The 19,087-nt window shown below is 38.3% G+C and overlaps 1 long non-coding RNA gene and 1 pseudogene across 1 annotated transcript; one reads left to right on the plus strand and one right to left on the minus strand.

The window, feature by feature from the left end:
- Positions 1–5: 5 nt before the first annotated feature.
- Positions 6–6,419, plus strand: LOC125123932 (uncharacterized). Its single transcript, XR_007134241.1, has 2 exons — positions 6–92; positions 6,206–6,419. It is a non-coding gene; the product is annotated as an uncharacterized LOC125123932 (long non-coding RNA).
- Positions 6,420–6,990: 571 nt separating this feature from the next.
- Positions 6,991–19,087, minus strand: part of LOC125123933 (solute carrier family 22 member 10-like) — a 28,311-nt pseudogene continuing 16,214 nt past the window's right edge.

Here is a 19,087-nt window from a genome sequence, read left to right on the forward strand (position 1 = left end):
CCTGCTGCAAGTCTCAAGTTTATTTCCAGAAAAAGGAATTTGAGAGACACTGAAGTAAATGCTTTACAATTTTGCTGTAGAAAGAGCCAAAAGTAAGTGTTTTTCTTGCTTATACTGATTTTGAACTATAATAATCAACAGCATACAATCCTTTGTTTTTAATTGAAGCAAAGTGGAATTTTGTGCAATTACTATATTTTAGCAACTGATATTGAACTTCAGTTGCAATCATACCAGGAACTCACAATAATTTTACATTTCTTCCAACAAAGATACTGGAGAAAGGCAGTGGTGAGCTCACATAAGGGTGTATTTTCTCAGGTTTATTTATTCATTTACAGAATATATTTAAGGATTTTTTATGTGCTTCTGTTCAGAAGCCTGATGAATTGATCATTTTATCAAGATGAACCTGATCTATTTATCTCTAATAATCTCTTTTATTTCCAGTATGTATTTATTCATATTGATATAGCCAATTCAGTTTTCTTATACTTACAGTTTACATGCTATAGATTTCTAATCCTTTATGCTTTTAATTGAAATTGTTTACAGATAATATTGAAGATTCACATGCAGTAGCAAGAAAAATATGAGCAACTGAGTGCACTTCACCCAGTTACTCTCAAGAGTAATATTTGTAAAATTAGAGTATCATAACCACAACTAAGATATTGATAGGGATGCAATCTACAGATCTTATTCAGATTTTTCTGTTAGTTTTACCTGTACTTGTGTGTGTGATTCCACTTAGTGTCATATGTTTTTATCATGTGTAGTTTTTTTTTTGTTTTTGTTTTTGTTTTATTTTCCCACTGTACAGCAAGGGGATCAAGTTATCCTTACATGTATACATTACAATTACATTTTTTCCCCCACCCTTTCTTCTGTTGCAACATGAGTATCTAGACAAAGTTCTCAATGCTATTCAGCAGGATCTCCTTGTAAATCTATTCTAAGTTGTGTCTGATAAGCCCAAACTCCCAATCCCTCCCACTCCCTCCCCCTCCCATCAGGCAGCCACAAGTCTCTTCTCCAAGTCCATGGTTTTCTTTTCTGAGGAGATGTTCATTTGTGCTGGATATCAGATTCCAGTTATAAGTGATATCATATGGTATTTGTCTTTGTCTTTCTGGCTCATTTCACTCAGGATGAGAGTCTCTAGCTCCATCCATGTTGCTGCAAATGGCATTATGTCATTCTTTTTTATGACTAAGTAGTATTGCATTGTGTATATATACCACATCTTCCGAATCCAATCCTCTGTCGATGGACATTTGGGTTGTTTCCATGTCCTGGCTATTGTGAATAGTGCTGCAATGAACATGCGGGTGCACGTGTCTCTTTTAAGTAGAGTGTTGTCCGGATAGATGCCCAAGAGTGGGATTGCGGGGTCCTATGGAAGTTCTATGTATAGATTTCTAAGGTATCTCCAAACTGTTCTCCATAGTGGCTGTACCAGTTTACATTCCCACCAACAGTGCAGGAGGGTTCCCTTTTCTCCACAGCCCCTCCAGCACTTGTTATTTGTGGATTTATTAATGATGGCCATTCTGACTGGTGTGAGGTGGTATCTCATGATAGTTTTGATTTGCATTTCTCTTATAATCAGCGATGTTGAGCATTTTTTCATGTGTTTGTTGGCCATCTGTATATCTTCTTTGGAGAAATGTCTATTCAGGTCTTTTGCCCATTTTTCCATTGGTTGATTGGCTTTTTTGCTGTTGAGTTGTATAAGTTGTTTATATATTCTAGAGATTAAGCCCTTGTCGGTTGCATCGTTTGAAACTATTTTCTCCCATTCTGTAAGTTGTCTTTTTGTTTTCTTTTGGGTTTCCTTTGCTGTGAAAAAGCTTTTCAGTTTGATGAGGTCCCATGGGTTTATTTGTGCTCTAATTTCTATTGCTTTGGGAGACTGACCTGAGAAAATATTCATGAGGTTGATGTCAGAGAGTGTTTTGCCTATGTTTTCTTCTAGGAGTTTGATGGTGTCCTGTCGTATATTGAAGTCTTTCAGCCATTTTGAGTGTATTTTTGTGCATGGTGTGAGGGTGTGTTCTAGTTTCATTGCTTTGCATGCAGCTGTCCAGGTTTCCCAGCAATGCTTGCTGAATAGACTTTCTTTTTCCCATTCTATGTTCTTGCCTCCCTTGTCAAAGATTAATTGGCCATAGGTGTCAGGGTTTATTTCCAGGTTCTCTATTCTGTTCCATTGGTCTGTCTGTCTGTTTTGATACCAGTACCACACTGTTTTGATGACTGTGGCTTTGTAGTATTTCTTGAAGTCTGGGAGAGTTATGCCTCCTGCTTGGTTTTTGTTTCTCAGGATTGCTTTGGCGATTCTGGGTCTTTTGTGGTTCCATAGAAATGTTTGGATTGTTTGTTCTAGTTCTGTGAAAAATGTCATGGGTAATTGGATAGGGGTTGCATTGAATCTGTAGATTGCTTTGGGTAGTATGGCCATTTTTACAATATTGATTTTCCCCATCCAGGAACATGGAATATCTTTCCATTTCTTTACATCGTCTTTGATTTCTTTGATTAAAGTTTTATAGTTCTCGGCATATAGGTCCTTTACCTCCTTGGTCAGGTGTATTCCGAGGTATTTGATTTTGTGAGGTGCGATTTTAAAAGGTATCGTATTTTTGTATTCCTTTTCTAATATTTCATTGCTGGTATACAGAAATGCAACTGACTTCTGAATGTTAATCTCCTATCCTGCTACTTTGCTGAATTTATTAATCAGTTCAAGGAGTTTTGGGGTTGAGTCCTTAGGGTTTTCTATGTATAGTGTCATGTCATCTGCATACAGTGACAGTTTGGTCTCTTCTCTTCCTATATGGATGACTTTTATTTCTTTTGTTTGTCTAATTGCTGTGGCTAGGACTTCCAAAACTATGTTGAAGAGCAGTGGTGAGAGTGGGCATCCCTGTCTTGTTCCAGATTTGAGTGAGAAGGCTTTCAGTTTTTCCCCATTGAGTATTATATTTGCTGTGGGTTTATCATAAATGGCTTTGATTATGTTCAGGAATGTTCCCTCAATACCCACTTTGGCGAGGGTCTTGATCATGAATGGATGTTGGACTTTGTCAAATGCTTTTTCTGCATCTATTGAGATGATCATATGATTTTTGACTTTTTTTTGGTTAATGTGGTATATGATGCTGATTGATTTGCATATGTTGAACCATCCTTGTGAACCTGGGATGAACCCTACCTGGTCATGGTGTATACATGTGTAGTTTTGTGTGTCCTTCACCACCACCAATATACTAAAGAGTTTCCTCTCCACAGGTATCCCTCTTACTGTACTGTTATAAACATATCACCTCCACTTGCTCCCATCATCCTCTTTCCTACCTTTGGCATCTAGTAATCTGTTTTATAATATTTAAGAACTGTCATTTAAAGATTGTTATGCAGCGGGGAGGGATCAAAATGGTGAAGCAAGAGGACATGGAGCTCACCTATCTCCACAAGCACCTGAAAAATACATCAATACGCGCAGCAGTTCCCACAGAATACTAACTAGAAATGGTCAGAAGAACTCCTATACAAACAAAGCTGTAAGAAAGACTTCCACATCATAGAGTAGGACAGAAGAAAACATGTAGAGTCAGGACCCCTACCCTGGAGAAGGATCTTAAAATAAGAGAACTTCTGCAAGGGCAGACACGTACCCTGAGGAGCTAGCAGGTGGCGTCCCAGCTTACACATCTCACACTAGGAGTCCTGCGTGGATGAGACAAGCCCTCTTGGTTGCTGGGAGAACTGCCAGGACAGATAATGGGCTAGAGGATCCCTGGCACTACTTGCAAGGAGAACAAACATGCTGGCTCCTATAGTCAGGATGGAGAGAGCTTTACACTGGCAGCTACCTCCTCACTGCCGTCCCCAACCTGAACAGGGTGAACGCCTTGGCTCCACTCACTCCACACCACAGTTTAGTACTGGACCTCTGGATCTGGAACAGAGAGGTTGCAGAGAAAACTGCCAGCGAGGCAGCCCATATATCTGATGGCAGTGCAGCCGCCTCACTTTCTGTAGCTAGAACGCACTGACCCTCAGCCCCAGCCTAGGGAACACACATTCTACACAGGTAGCGTTATTCTGACACTAAGAGAAGATGAAGGTAGAAGAAAAGCAATCCAGAAGCCAATAACTCTCATTAACATGATGCGAAACCTCACTAAAATTTTAGTAAATTAAATAAAAGATATGTTTTGTTTAAGGTTACTATATCCTGAATAAGTAGGCTCATCCTAGTGAAAGGTTAGTTTAACACTTTCAAATGCATCAGTGTAAACCACTTAAACAGGAAAAAATTAGGAAGAAACATATGTTCATCTCAATATATTTGACAAAATCTATTGGGAGAGGCACAAACTTTGGAGAACTTCTTAGAAGACATAGACAAATGGTGCGCATCCGGAGACCAAGTAATCTTTTTTAATGGAAAAGTGAAAACCTGCTCTTTGAACTCTAACCCGTAATTTTGGCTTTGATGCTAGAATCCTGATACCTCAGATTAAGAGACTTTGAGGCATATGGACCTGAAATAATTCTGGAATCCTGCCAACTTAGAGACACATGAGTGTCCATGTTAAAATCACGTGGACTTGTAGAAAATTACACTGTGACAGCCAAACTTCATTTGGGGACCACCTACCCTTCTGATTCTATGTTTGTTTTTTAATCTCAGTAACCATGGAAACAAGCAAAGTCCATTATGTTATACATGCACAAATGTTTGCAGAACCAGAAATTTAACTCTAGTAAAATACCAATAGTTTTATAGCAACCTATAGCATGTTTGGCTTTTTAAAAATTATTTTTAAAAGCATATTTTCACAGTTATGAATGCTTATTACAGTATGCCCTAACCCACAATGAGAAATATTAGCACACTTAAAACTGCTGTTTTTAAAATGAAAACTTACATCTCATACTGGGTTTGTCTTCACTTACTACTATATTTGAAAAGCTTTTCCTATATTAATTAATCATAACACAGCATATAATTTTATTTTGCAGAGATTTTATTAAATGTATATATTTTGCAATTGCTTATCTTGTTATTTGCCCTTTAATTTTGATGTCTTTATAATATTTTAAATTACATATGCTAACTGCTGAAAATATGAAGAGAGAAAATTGCAAAGGGAAAGTAATAATCATTTAAAATTGCACCATTTCAAGGTCATCATTGTTATCATTTCAATAAATGGATTTGCAAATATTGCATAATCTTTCATTTGCTGGAGATTCATGATGTCGAAAGCATCATGTAGTAAGTATGTTGATATTTGCTTCTGGATTTCTTTTTACTTCCAGTTGCATATGCTACATTGCTCTGATTTTTTTTAATTTATTTCTGCTGCTTCATACATCAGTCAGCCACATCCTAGTTGAAAGGAGTTCCTTTGTTGCTGAATTATTTTGTCTAGTAATAATGTATTGATAAATTCAAAACTTTTCCAACAACATCCTCCAAATATTGGACTGTTCTTGGAATTACATGTTCCCATGAGTTTCATGTGCAATTGCAAATTGATGGAATAATTATAAATGAGATTCCATTTTCCAATATATTTTCTTCCTAGTTTGTGGATATAAAGGAAAAAGTTTTTTCCTTCATGTTTTTCTTTTCCTTGCCAGTCAGCTCACAAAATCTCCTTAAAGTTTTCTCACTTTTATGTAGGAATCTTTTTCATTTATTTTTCTTGAGAATTTTGTGCTGGAAAAACAAAACAGAAACAATGAGTCAACGAACCAATTACCAAAACAAACAAATATTTAAAAAGCAGAAAAAACAAAAGTAAGTTTGAATGCTGTACAAGTACAAAACGTTCCTCAAATCACCAGCTTTTTACAATCCATTAAAATCCATGAGGGATGGACACTCATGCTGGAAAAGGCTGTGCTGACCTAGCAGACCCAAAAAAGCAGTTGGAAAGTTGTTATTCGCACTTGGTGGCTTTAGACCTCTGGCCAGTGACCACTTTGGAAAGTCAAGGGGTGAAAGGAAAACGCAACCCCATTTTTTATGCATTAAATTTTGTCCCTTCAAAAATCTTAAATCTCAGTATCTCAGAATGTGAAGCTGCCATATTTGGAAACAGTGGTATTGCAGACATAATTAAGATAAGGTCTTACTGGAATAGAGTGGGCCTCTAATAATCCAATGTGACTGGTGTCCTTACAGAAAGGGAATATTTGGACACAGAGGCATGCCAGGGAGATGCTATGTGGCGAATGGAGTTATGCTGCCGCAAGCTAGGAAACTACCAGAAACCAGAAGAGACCTGGAACAGATCCTTCCCTACAGCTGTCAGAGGGGGAATGGCCCTGTCAACAACTTGAACTCAGACGTCCAGGCTCCAGAACTGTGAGACAATAAATTTCTGTTGTTCCAGTCATTCAGTGTGTGGAACTTTATTATGGAAGTTCTAGATCTCTAATATTTTTCCTCGTTTTAAAATATCTTTTATTAGTTTCTTCTCACCCCTACCCTCAATCTTTCCATGACTGTGTGGCAGCAAAATTGCCTGAATCTCACAGGTTCATACATCAGACTTATCTCTTTATTATCTCTTCAAAAAGAATATGTACATGATCCCCCTAACATTATTACTTCCCTGGCCATCTCATTTCTTGTCCTTTTATATCTCAGGCTCTTATGGATTGACAATCATGAAATACCATCATGAGCGCAGGTAGGATGTGCCTTCACAACAGAGCTAATTATTGTCTCTTTGGCACTGAAAACTACCCATGAGAACAGGGCAGAGGGGCTCTCTGCAGCCTGGACTAGAACTCACAATGGGTAGAAATGGCCTTGCCACTCATGAAAGGCCATGGCCCAGGGTGGAAGCATCCCAGGCAAGGCTCAGCCGTCCAGGGATCTGAGGCACCCAATGGGGGTTGCATCTTTCTCACCCAAAGATCCAAACCACACAGTCCCCACCAGGGGATGGATAGAAGGTTTACTCACTCATTTTCCACATCCTGGATGGTGTCCGGCAGAGGCACATTTCTGGTTTCAGGTAGGAAGAAGATGACAAGACCACCAAGGATGGGACTTACTGCATAGATGATCCAGGGCAAGGTGGGTAGATACACCTCTCGGGTCATCAAGAGGGAGCCAATGTTGCCCCACCTCTGGCAGCCACATTATCTACTCCCGAAGCTGTTGCCCTGAGAGTTAAAGGACAATACATCATAATTCAGTAAAAATATGCACGTGTAACTTATCATCTGTAATTTTGATCTGATTATGGGAGACAATAAGACATAATTACTAAATACGTGAGTTTAATGAAAAACACTTGTTTTTGCAGATTTACTCTGTGATTTTTCTAGCTGTCTTTGTTAAGGTCAAGGTGTGTTAGGACCCATTATCATCATTTTAAATGGAATGTTACACACAGCACTTATCCTGACAAGTGGTCCAAAAGGTTAATGAGGGGATGCACTGACGTATGCTTAGGACGGCACAGGGGGGAAAGTCCTGATCACTGAAAAATGATTCCTTTATAGTTAAATGATCTTACTGTGCTTATATCTGGTATAAGCATGAATTAGAAAGTCCCATTTGGGGCCCTGGGAGAGCATCCATAAACTCATATACCTGACAATAGTTGGGACGAGTTCAACAAACTGGACAGAAAAGCTAGTGGCAGAGGCAGCAACGAAGCTAATTCCCACACTTGCCAAAGTCACACGCAGGGTCTGCATTTCTGAAGGCAGAAAGACAAGTAAGATTAAGAAATCTGAGTTGAGGAGTTCCCGTCGTGGCGCAGTGGTTAACGAATCCAACTAGGAACCATGAGGTTGCGGGTTCGGTCCCTGCCCTTGCTCAGTGGGTTAACGATCCGGCGTTGCCGTGAGCTGTGGTGTAGGTTGCAGACGCGGCTCAGATCGCGCGTTGCTGTGGCTCTGGCATAGGCCGGTGGCTGCAGCTCCGATTCAACCCCTAGCCTGGGAACCTCCATATGACGCGGGAGCGGCCCAAGAAATAGCAACAACAACAACAACAAAAGACAAAAGACAAAAAGACAAAAAAAAAAAAAGAAATCTGAGTTGAAAGAATGAGCATCTACCAAATTTAGTCAGGGGAAAACTCCTACAGGTTATTTGTATGTTTGAAATACACGGTAGAAATGTTTACAGTGGCAGAAACTGGAGTGGTCGATGAACAGTACAATTATCAACCTGGGTGGTAAAAAGTACACAAAATTAACTGCATTATTAAAGCAAATCTCTCTGCATATCTGAGATTTTCCAGAGATGAAAAAAAGATGAGTCTGAAAAATGTAATTGTAATGTATACATGTAAGGATAACCTGACCCCCTTGCTGTACAGTGGGGAAATAAAAAATAATAATAATAAAAAAAAAGATTAGTCTGGCAGAGATTTGCTTTTACTTATTCTGTCCAGTGCTTGCAATATCCTTATTGTAGTAGGTAAGATTCTCAGGTGGACAAATACTGAGTCTAAGGCTCAGCTCAAACCTTGAGCACGTCACAGTTAAACTACATAATTTAAAGTGACAAGTCACTCTGGTTTTTCTGGAAATTAGGAGGTTTTTGCAACGTGGGACTTTCACTGAAAAAATTAGGAAAGTCTCGGGTAAACCTAAATGTATGAGTCAATCTAGTGAAGACACAGCATTGCCATAGGGTGAGTATGGCACAAAAGACTAATAAAAAGATAGGGCTACTCTGTTAGTGGAAAAGCTAGATCCAGGTCAATTTTAGACATAAAGAACCAAGAATGGAAACTTCTATTTGGAAAAAAAAAAAAAGTCAAAATTTGGGACTGCTCAAAAAGTTTCAGGGAATCAGTTTTCTGAACAGTATAAAAAGCAATTTAATTGCAGCTTTCCAATATTGGAAAGAAATGTATATTGTAAGCTTGCATTATTAATGATACTCTGAGAAGGAGAGTCCCCCAGTCTGTAATGCTGTAAAGCATATTCCTGCATTGGGAGATGGGGAAGCCCAGTGCCCACCAAGTTTCTCCTACTCATTACATATCATCATTCCATTAATTTACGAAGTAATCTAACAGGGAATGGACAAGGATTTTAATCTGCTTAATTGCCTGTTTCCCCTGTACTTCGCCACTTGAAATATGGGGATTTTCTTTTACTTCCTGGAAGACACCCACAAGCCAGATCTGTAGTCATGGTGACTTAACTGCACACTCACATGTGGCTCTGTAGAGATGGGGAAGTAGATCAGTCATCAAAGCTGGTCATGAAGAACTCAAATGGGTGGCGGAGGGGGTTGACCATATTGTGTCCTCACCTGGGGTATAATTATAAGATATCACCTCTCCATGCTTGTTATTAAAAGAGTAAATTGGCAAAGGACAATTGAACAAGTGCAGTCCTAGAGAAACTGTCTAGAATAAATGGGACTAGTCTCCAGACACTTTCATGATGGGATGAATATAAACATAAGCCTGAATTGCCCCTTGCTGACACTTGGCTCATTTCTCTACAATTTGTTAGCAGAATTTCTCATAAAATCTCAGATTGGCTTGAGATAATGCCAACCTTTGATTAGGACCTGTCTTTACTCCTGACTTCAGACAAGCATGACTAACATAATCCCTGAAGGATGGGAAAAGATATTTCCCTCTCCCCAAAGTCCAGTCTTCTCTCACCTTGGGGCACAAACGTGTTGACCAAAATAGAAAGTCCCACCAGGGATAAGAAAAGCATCTGGGTTCGTCGATGATCCATATGATTCATAACTAGAAGTGCATAACACCTGGCTGAGGCAGTGAGAGCTCCAAAGATTACCTGGAACAGGAAAATATTGCTCCCAAAGTACTGCAAATTGGTAAGGATGCTATAAAACGGTATTGAAATGGCAAATCTGTGTGAACAAAAGAGAAAGACACAAGCCATAACATTTAGAGCTCAGGTGCTGTGGTTGATGATTATGCTGATGGGCACAGCCAATGACCAATGTTAAAAAATAAAGCCTCAACCTTATTTGTATAATTATTCAATTTTAGGTGATAAAATTATCCATAATAATTAAATGGCAATATATGAAACCAGTGCTCTTTCTGTCATGCTTTTGTCCAAGTCCCTAAGTGTAGATTTGGTGGTGACAGGAAAACATACCTGTTCCAAATAGCAAACTGGATGGTATGTTGAAATTGAATAGAGAAAGATTAAAACTTGGAATTTAGAGAATTTCTTTTTGCAGCTTGTCTGTATGCTGTGAGTCTTCCCTCTCCAATACTGTGAAGAATTGCCTTTTTCTCAACTAGTGGTCAAAGCTGCAAAGAGACTTCCCTTGACCTGGAAGCATAGTATCCTGAGGTCTGATACAAATCTGGGAAATTTAAATTTTATATCTGACTTCTTAGGGCTAAGAGAAAGCATAAGAACTCAGGAAAGCAAACATTCACCAACTGCACTATCTGAAATGGAATCAAACATTCCCTTGGGGATCTACATTTTAGACGAAAGGTGTCTAAAGAGAAGGAGTCCACTTTAATGACCTACTACACCCAGAGAGAGTAATTACAGGAAAAACCTCTCTTGATCTTTTCCTTCTACTCTGATTATGTAGGACTCAGAAAGTCTGTGTCCTAATGGATATGGAAAAGGTGGAAAAGTGCAATGCAGTTAAATGCCAAAACATTCTACTAGAATATGCCTAGGAAGATGTAAATTGTACAATTCAATAGTTGCTCTCTCAAGTTTGGCAGTTGGGTCTATATTGCCCTGGGTGCTTTTTGTGTACAGGTGTAAGTTTTTTTTTTTTGAGATTTTTTTTATTACTCAATGAATTTATTACATTTATAGTTGTACAATGATCATCACAATCCAATTTTATAGGCTTTCCATCCCACAACTCCAGCACATCCCCCCACCCCCCAAACTGTCTCCTTTGGAAACCATAAGTTTTTCAAAGTCTGTTGAGTCAGTATCTGTTCTGCAAAGAAGTTCATTCTGTCCTTTTTTCAGATTCCACATGTCAGTGAAAGCATTTGATGTTGGTGTCTCATTGTTTGGCTGACTTCACTTAGCATGAAGTCCACCCATGTTGCTAGAAAAGCCATTATTTCGTTCATCTTAATGGCTGAGTAATATTCCATTGTGTATATGTACCACATCTTCTTGATCCACTCCTCCGTCGATGGACATTTAGGTTGTTTCCATGTCTTAGCTATTGCAAATAGTGCTGCAATGAACATCGGAGTACATGTGTCTTTTCGAGTCATGGTTTTCTCTGGATAGATGTCCAGGAGTGGGATTGCTGGATCAAACGGTAGTTCTATTTTGAGTTTTCTGAGGAATCTCCATACTGTTTTCCACAGTGGTTTCACCAGTTTACAATCCGACCAACAGCGTACTAGGGTTCCTTTTTCTCCACACCCTCTCCAGCACTTACTGTTTGTAGACTTTTCGATGATGGCCATTCTGGCTGGTGTAAGGTGGTACCTCATAGTGGTTTTGATTTGCATTTCTCTAATAATGAGGGATGTTGAACATCTTTTCATGTGTTTTTTTTTGGCCTGCCATATGTCTTCTTTGGAGAACTGTCTGTTTAGATCTTCTGCCCATTTTTTGACAGGGTTGTTTGTTTTTTCGGTATTGAGCTGCAGAAGGTGTTTATAAATTTTGGAGATTAATCCCTTGTCAGTCGATTCATCTACAAAGATTTTCTCCCATTCTGTGGGTTGTCTTTTCATTTTGTTTAAGATTTCCTTTGCTGTGCAGAAACTTTTAAGTTTAATTAAGTCCCATTTGTTTATTTTTGTTTTTACTGTCATTACTCTGAGAGGTGGATCTGAGAAGATGTTGCTGTCATTTATGTCAGAGAGTGTTTGGCCTATGTTTTCCTCTAAGAGCTTTACAGTGTCTGGTCTTATATCTAGGTCTTTCATCCATTTGGAGTTGATTTTTGTGTATGGTGTTAGGGAGTGTTCCAATTTCATTCTTTTCCATGTGGCTGTCCAGTTTTTCCAGAACCACTTATTGAAGGTGCTGTCTTTTCTCCATTGCATATTCTTGCCTCCTTTGTCATAGATGAGTTGACTGTAGGTGTGTGGGTTTAATTCTGGGCTTTCTATCCAGTTCCACTGATCTATATTTCTGTCTTTGTGCCAGTACCATATGGTTTTGATGACTGTTGCTTTGTGGTAGAGTCTGAAGTCAGAGAACCTGATTCCTCCAGCTCCATTTTTCTTTTTCAGGATGGCTTTGGCTATTCTGGGTCTTTCGTGCTTCCAAACAAACTTTAAAATATTTTTCGAGTTCTGTGAAAAATGTCCTTGGTAATTTGATGGGGATTGCATTGAATCTGCAGATTGCCTTGGGTAGTAGAGTCATTTTGATAATATTAACTCTTCCAATCCAACAGCATAGGATATCTTTCCATCTATTTGTGTCATCTTTGATTTCTTTGATCAGTGTCTTATAGTTTTCAGAGTACAGGTCTTTTGTCTCTTTAGGTAGGTTTACTCCTAGGTGTTTTATTCTTTTGGATGCGATGGTAAACGGGATTGCTTCCCTAATTTCTCCTTCTGATCTTTCATTGTTAGTATATAGAAATGCTGTTGATTTCTGTGTATTAATTTTGTATCCTGCAACTTTGCCAAATTCATGGATGAGCTCTAACAGTTTTCTGGTAGAGTCTTTAGGATTCTCTAGGTATAGTATCATGTCATCTGCACATAGTGATAGTTTTACTTCTTCTTTTTCAGTTTGGATTCCTTTTATGTCTTTTACTTCTCTGATTGCTGTGGCTAGGACGTCCAAAACTATGTTGAATAGTAGTGGTGAGAGTGGACATCCTTGTTTTGTTCCTGATCTCAGCAGGAGAATTCTTTCAGCTTTTCACCACTGAGAATGATGTTGGCTGTGGGTTTGTCATATATGGCCTTTATCATGTTGAGGTGGGTTCCCACTATGCCCACTTTCTGAAGGGTTTTTATCAGAAATGGGTGTTGGATTTTGTCAAAGGTTTTTCTGCGTCTATTGATAGGTTCATATGGTTTTTATTCTTCAGTTTGTTAATATGGTGTATCACACTGATTGATTTGTGGATATTGAAGAACCCTTGCAACCCTGGGATAAATCCCACTTGAGCATGATGTACAATCCTTTTAATGTATTGTTGGATGCGGTTTACTAGTATTTTGTTGAGGATTTTTGCATCAATGTTCATCAGTGAAATTGGCCTGTAGCTTTCCTTTTTTTGTGGTATCTTTGTCTGGTTTTGGTATCAGGGTGATGGTGGCCTCATAAAATGAGTTTGGGAGTATTCCCTTCCTCTGCAATTTTTTGAAATAGTTTCAGAAGGAGAGGTGTTAGCTCTTCTCTAAATGTTTGATAGAATTCGCCTGTGAAGCCATCTGGTCCTGGACTTTTGTTTGTTGGAAGTTTTTAATCACAGTTTCAATTTCAGTTCTTATGATTGGTCCATTCATCTTTTCTGTTTCATCTTGGTTTAGTCTTGGAAGATTGTACTTTTCTAAGAATTTGTCCATTTCTTCTAGGTTTTCCATTTTATTGGCATATAGTTGCATATAGTAGTCTCTTATGATCCTTTGTATTTCTGTGATGTCTGTTGTTACTTCTCCTTTTTCATTTCTAATTTTATTGATTTGAGTCTTCTCTCTTTTTTTCTTGAAAAGTCTGGCTAAGGGTTTATCAATTTTATTGATCTTTTCAAAGAACCAGCTTTTTGTTTCATTGATCTTTTCTATGGTTTTCTTCATTTCTATTTCATTGATTTCCGCTCTGATCTTTATGATTTCTTTCCTTCTACTGACTTTAGGTCTTGTCTGTTCTTCTCTCTCAAGCTGGTTTAGATGTAAAGTTAGTGTGTTTCTTTGAGCTTTTTCTTGTTTCCTGAGGTGGGCTTGTATTGCTATAAACTTTCCTCTTAGAACAGCTTTTGCTGCATCCCATAGGTTTTGGAGTGTCGTATCTTTGTTGTCATTTGCTTCTAGGTATTTTTTAATTTCCTCTTTGATTTCTTCAGTGATCCATTGGTTGTTTAGTAGCATGTTGTTTAGTCTCCACTTGTTTGTGTTTTTGCAGTTTTTTTCTTGTTGTTGATTTCCAGTTGTATAGCATTGTGGTCAGAAAAGATGCTTGATATGATTTCAATTTTCTTAAAGTTACCAAGGCTTAATTTGTAGCCCAGGATGTGATCAATTTTAGAGAATGTTCCATGTGCACTTGAAAAGAATGTATATTCTGCTGCTTTGGGATAAAATGTCCTATAGATATCTATTAAGTCCATCTGGCCTAATGCTTTATTCAGGGCCCATGTTTCCTTATTGATTTTCTGGCTGGATGATCTGTCCATTGCTGTAAGTGGGGTGTTAATCACACCAGGATTGTTGTTTGCCCTAGGGCTTCCCAGCACTGATGGGTGGGGCCAGATTTTCCAAAGATGGCCACCTCCAGAGAAAGACACGCTGCTGAATATTCCCGAGAGCTTTGCTTCCAATGTCCTTCCCCCACAACAAGCCACATGCACCCCTGTCTTCCCAGGAGGTCCTCCAAGAACTGCAGTCAGGTTTGACACAGATTCCTATGGAGACTTTGCTTTGCCCTGGGACCCAGTGCACGTGAAAGTCTGTGTGCGCCTTTTAAGAATGGTTTCTCCATTTCCCCCAGTCTTGTGGAGCTCCTAACATGCCAGAGCTCCTAACATGCCAGATGCTCCAGGGCCTCTTTCTCCCAGTGCAAGATCCCCACACATGGGATTTTGATGTGGAGCTCAGAACTCTCACTCCTGTAGGTCAGTCTCTGTGAAACAGTTTTTTTCCCAGTCTGTGGGGCTTCCCACCTGGGAGGTATGGGGTTGGTTATATCATGTAATTGCCCCTCCTACCTCTTGATGTGGTCTTCTCTTTGTCTTCTGGAGTAGGATATCTTTTTGAAGGTTTCCAGTCCATTTGGTTGAAGATTGGTCAGCCTTTAGTTGTGAATTTTGTTGTTTTTAGGAGAGAAGTTGAGCTCCAGTCCTTCTATTCTACTATCTTAATCCCATCTCCATGTGTAAGTTTTTTAAAATTCAGAAATGTATTTAAAATTTCTTCCCATGACTCAACCACTGGAAGTACCTATATCTGCTGAGACATATTGAAAGTGATTTTCACAGAAGCCCTTGTCCTAACATACAAATAAGTCGTATTCAAACTGGAAAGTAATAAATGTTCAACAACAATGAACTATTTAAATAGGTTATTTTTTAATATTCTTATTTCTAATTGTGGCTTTTCCTTTTCTGCTTAGAGAAGTTCTTTTAGTAATTGGTGTAGAGCTGGTTTGGAGGTGCTGAATTCTCTTAGCTTTTGCTTGTCTGTGAAGCTTTTGATGTTGCCATCAAATCTGAATGAAAACTTTGCTGAGTAGAGTAATCTTGGTTCTAGGTTCTTCCTCTTCATCACCTGAAATATATTTTGCTACCCCTTTCTGGATTGTAGGGTTTCTGCTGAGAGATCAGCTGTTATCCTTATGGGAATTTCCTTTATGTGTGATTTGTTGATTTTCCCTTGTGGCTCTTAATATTTTTTTCTTTGAACTTAATTTTTGTCAGTTTGATTAGTATGTGTCTTGCCTTATTTCTTCTGGGCTTTATTTTGTATGGAATTCTCTATGTGAGGATGTCATATTTCACCAATGTTATTCAACATAGTCTTGGAAGTCCTAGCCACAGCAATCAGAGAAGAAAAAGAAATAAAAGGAATCCAAATTGGGAAAGAAGAAGTAAAACTATCCCTGTTTTCAGATGACATGACACTATACCTAGAAAACCCTGAAGATACTACCAGGAAACTATTAGAGCTCATCAGTGAATTTGGTAAAATAGCAGGATACAAAATTAATACACAGAAATCAATTGTATTTCTATATACAAACAATGAAAGATCAAAAAGAGAAATTAGGGAAACAATCCCATTTACCACTGCATCGAAAATAATAAAATACCTAGGAATAAATGTACATAAAGAGACAAAGGCTTGTACTCTGAAAACTATAAGACATTGACGAAAGAAATCAAAGACACAAATAGATGGAAAAACATACCATGCTCTTGAATTGGAAGAATCAATATAGTAAAAAATGATGCTACTACCCAAGGCAATCTACAATTCAACCCAATATCTATCAAATTGCCAATGGCAATCTACAAATTCAATGCAATCCCTAGCAAATTCCCAATGACATTCTTCACAGAACTAGAACAAAATATTTTAAAATTTGTATGGAAACACTAAAGACCTTGAATAGCCAAAGGAATATTGAAAAGAAAAAATGAAACTGGAGGAAACAGGCTCCCTGACTTCAGACTCTACTATAAAGCTACACTCATCAAAACAGTATGGTACTGGCACAAAAACAGAAATATTAATCAATAGAACAGGGTAGAAAGCCCAGAAATAAACCCAAACACCTATCATCAACTAATCTATGACAAAGGATGTAAGAACATACAGTGGAGGAAAGATAGTCTCTTCAATAAATGGTGCTGGGAAAACTGGACAACTTCATTTAAGAGAATGAAATTAGAACATTTTCTAACACCATACACAAAAATAAACTCAAAACAGATTAAAGGCCTAAACGTAAGGCCATATACTATAAATCTCCTAGAGGAAAACCTAGGCAGAACGTTCTTTGACACAGCAAATCTCATTTGATCCGCCACCTATAATAAAGACAATAAAGACACAAATAAACCAATGGGACCTAATTAAACTCAAAATCTTCTGCACAGCAAAGGAAACCACTTAAAAAATGAAAAGACCACCCACATAGTGGGAGAAAATTTTTACAAATGACTTAACTGACAAAGGTTTAATCTCCAAAATATACAAACTCATATAACTCAACAACAACAAAAAAACAAACAACCCAATTGAAAAACGGGCAGAAGACCTAAATAGACATTTTTCCAAAGAAGACATACAGATTGCCAGAAGGCATGTGAAAAAATGTTCAACATCACTAATTATTAGAGAAATGCAAACAAAACTACCTCACACCAGTTAGAGTGGCCATCGTTAGCAAGTCAACAAATAATAAATGCTGGAGAGGATGTGAAGAAAAGGGAACCCTCCTACATTGTTGGTGGGAATGTAAATTGGTACAACCACTATGAAAAACAGAAAACTAAATATAGAACTACCACTTGACCCATCAATCCCACTCCTCGGTATACATCTGGACAAAACTTTCATTGGAAAAGATATATGCACCCGTATGTTCATCACAGCACTATTCATAATAGCCAGGATATGGAAACAACCTAAATGTCCATTGACAGATGAATGGATTAGAAAGATGTGCTATATATATATACAATGGAATACTACTCAGCCATAAAAAGGACAAAATAATGCTATTTGCAGCAACATGGATCGAACTAGAGACTGTCATACTGAATGAAGTAAGACGGAAAGAGATATACAGACACCATATAATATCGCTTATATGTGGAGTCTAAAATATGGCACAAGTGATCTATCTACAAAACAGAAAAGATCATTTGTAGGACAGACTCATGTTTGCCAGAGAGGAGAGGGAGGAAATAGCATGGATTGGGAGTCTGGGGTTAGTAGATGAAAGCTGTTGCATTTGGAGTGGACAAGCAATGAGGTCCTGCTGTAGTACAAGGAACTATATATCTAATCACTTGTGATAGAACATGATGGAGGATAATGCGAGAAAAAGAATATATATATGTATGACTGGGTCACTTTACTATACAGCAGAAATTGACAGAACATTGTAAATCAATCATAATTAAAAAATTTAATTAAAAATTAAAAATAAATATTAAAAAATAAAGAGATTATAGTGTATTCAGGTAATGGAAACTAAAACACTAGGAAGGAGAAAAACCTACAGTTACATGCAACAGAATGGATGAATCTTCATGAATGTGCATGAAGAATGGGAGCCTGTCACAGAACCTCTTATCATTTACATTTGTAAACGTCAAGATCGGGGAATGCTCATCTGTAGTGATGCATATCAGAACAGTTGTTAAGTTGTATTTGGCACAGGAGAGGGCAGTGAGGAAAGGATAGAGTAAAGCAGGGGTGGTGTTGGTTACTCTTGCATAGGATAGTTGAGGGAAACTCCTAGAGAATTAGAACTTTTCTATCTTGATCTGGATGTTGGTTACATTTTTTACATACTGATGTATCCATTGATTTGCATATATTCAAGAACTCTTTATTGTTTTGTTTGCAAAATTTGCTTCAATTAAAATTGAAAGAAAAAATAAACTAAGTGCCCAAATCTATGCAATGATGGAAGTTCTTAGCCTCAAACTCCAGTGAAAAGACCCATAGTCTGATAGTACCCCACCACCTCTTCATTGTCTAATCAGTTCTATGTGAGTCTTATTTGGTTTGTTTTTCTCATCTTTTATCTTCAAATTACAGCCTCCCTCCAATAACATTTTATAATCTTTAACATATATAGATTCATGTCCCCACTCTTTGGGGGTTTTGTGGGGTTTGTTTTTTGGTTTTTTGGTTTTGCTTTTGTGTTTTTGTTTTGTTTCATTTTTTGGTTTTGTTTTTTGTTTGCTTTTTAGGGCCACACCTGTGGCATATGGAATTTCCCAGGCTAGGGGTCGAATCAGGGTTGCAGCTCCCAGCCTACATCATAGCCACAGCAACGTGGGATCCTTAACCTACTGAGCGAGGCCAGGGGTTAAACCTGCATCCTCATAGATACTTGTCTGGTTTATAACCCACTGAACCAAGATGGGAACTCCACATGTCCCCCCGCTTTGAATGTTGTCATGCACTGTATGAAGCCCACCTCACAAAGAACAGGAGACACATCCTTTTACGCAGGTTGGGTGTGTGGAACAAGCCGAGTACAGTAGTATTAGTCTGTACTCCCTCCAGCTGGACCTGCATGGCAGCTCGCAAACCCTGCAACAACAGCAAACTTATCATTTGCCAACATAGTGTCAGGTATGGTGATGAGCATTGACACTCAATAGGACAAGAATGATGGATTCTCTTTCTTTGTGGTGTAACATATCACACATGAAATCACGGGTGTGAACGTAA

The sequence above is a fragment of the Phacochoerus africanus genome, chromosome 4 (genome assembly GCF_016906955.1).
Source record: "Phacochoerus africanus isolate WHEZ1 chromosome 4, ROS_Pafr_v1, whole genome shotgun sequence".
Classification (NCBI taxonomy): domain Eukaryota; kingdom Metazoa; phylum Chordata; class Mammalia; order Artiodactyla; family Suidae; genus Phacochoerus; species Phacochoerus africanus.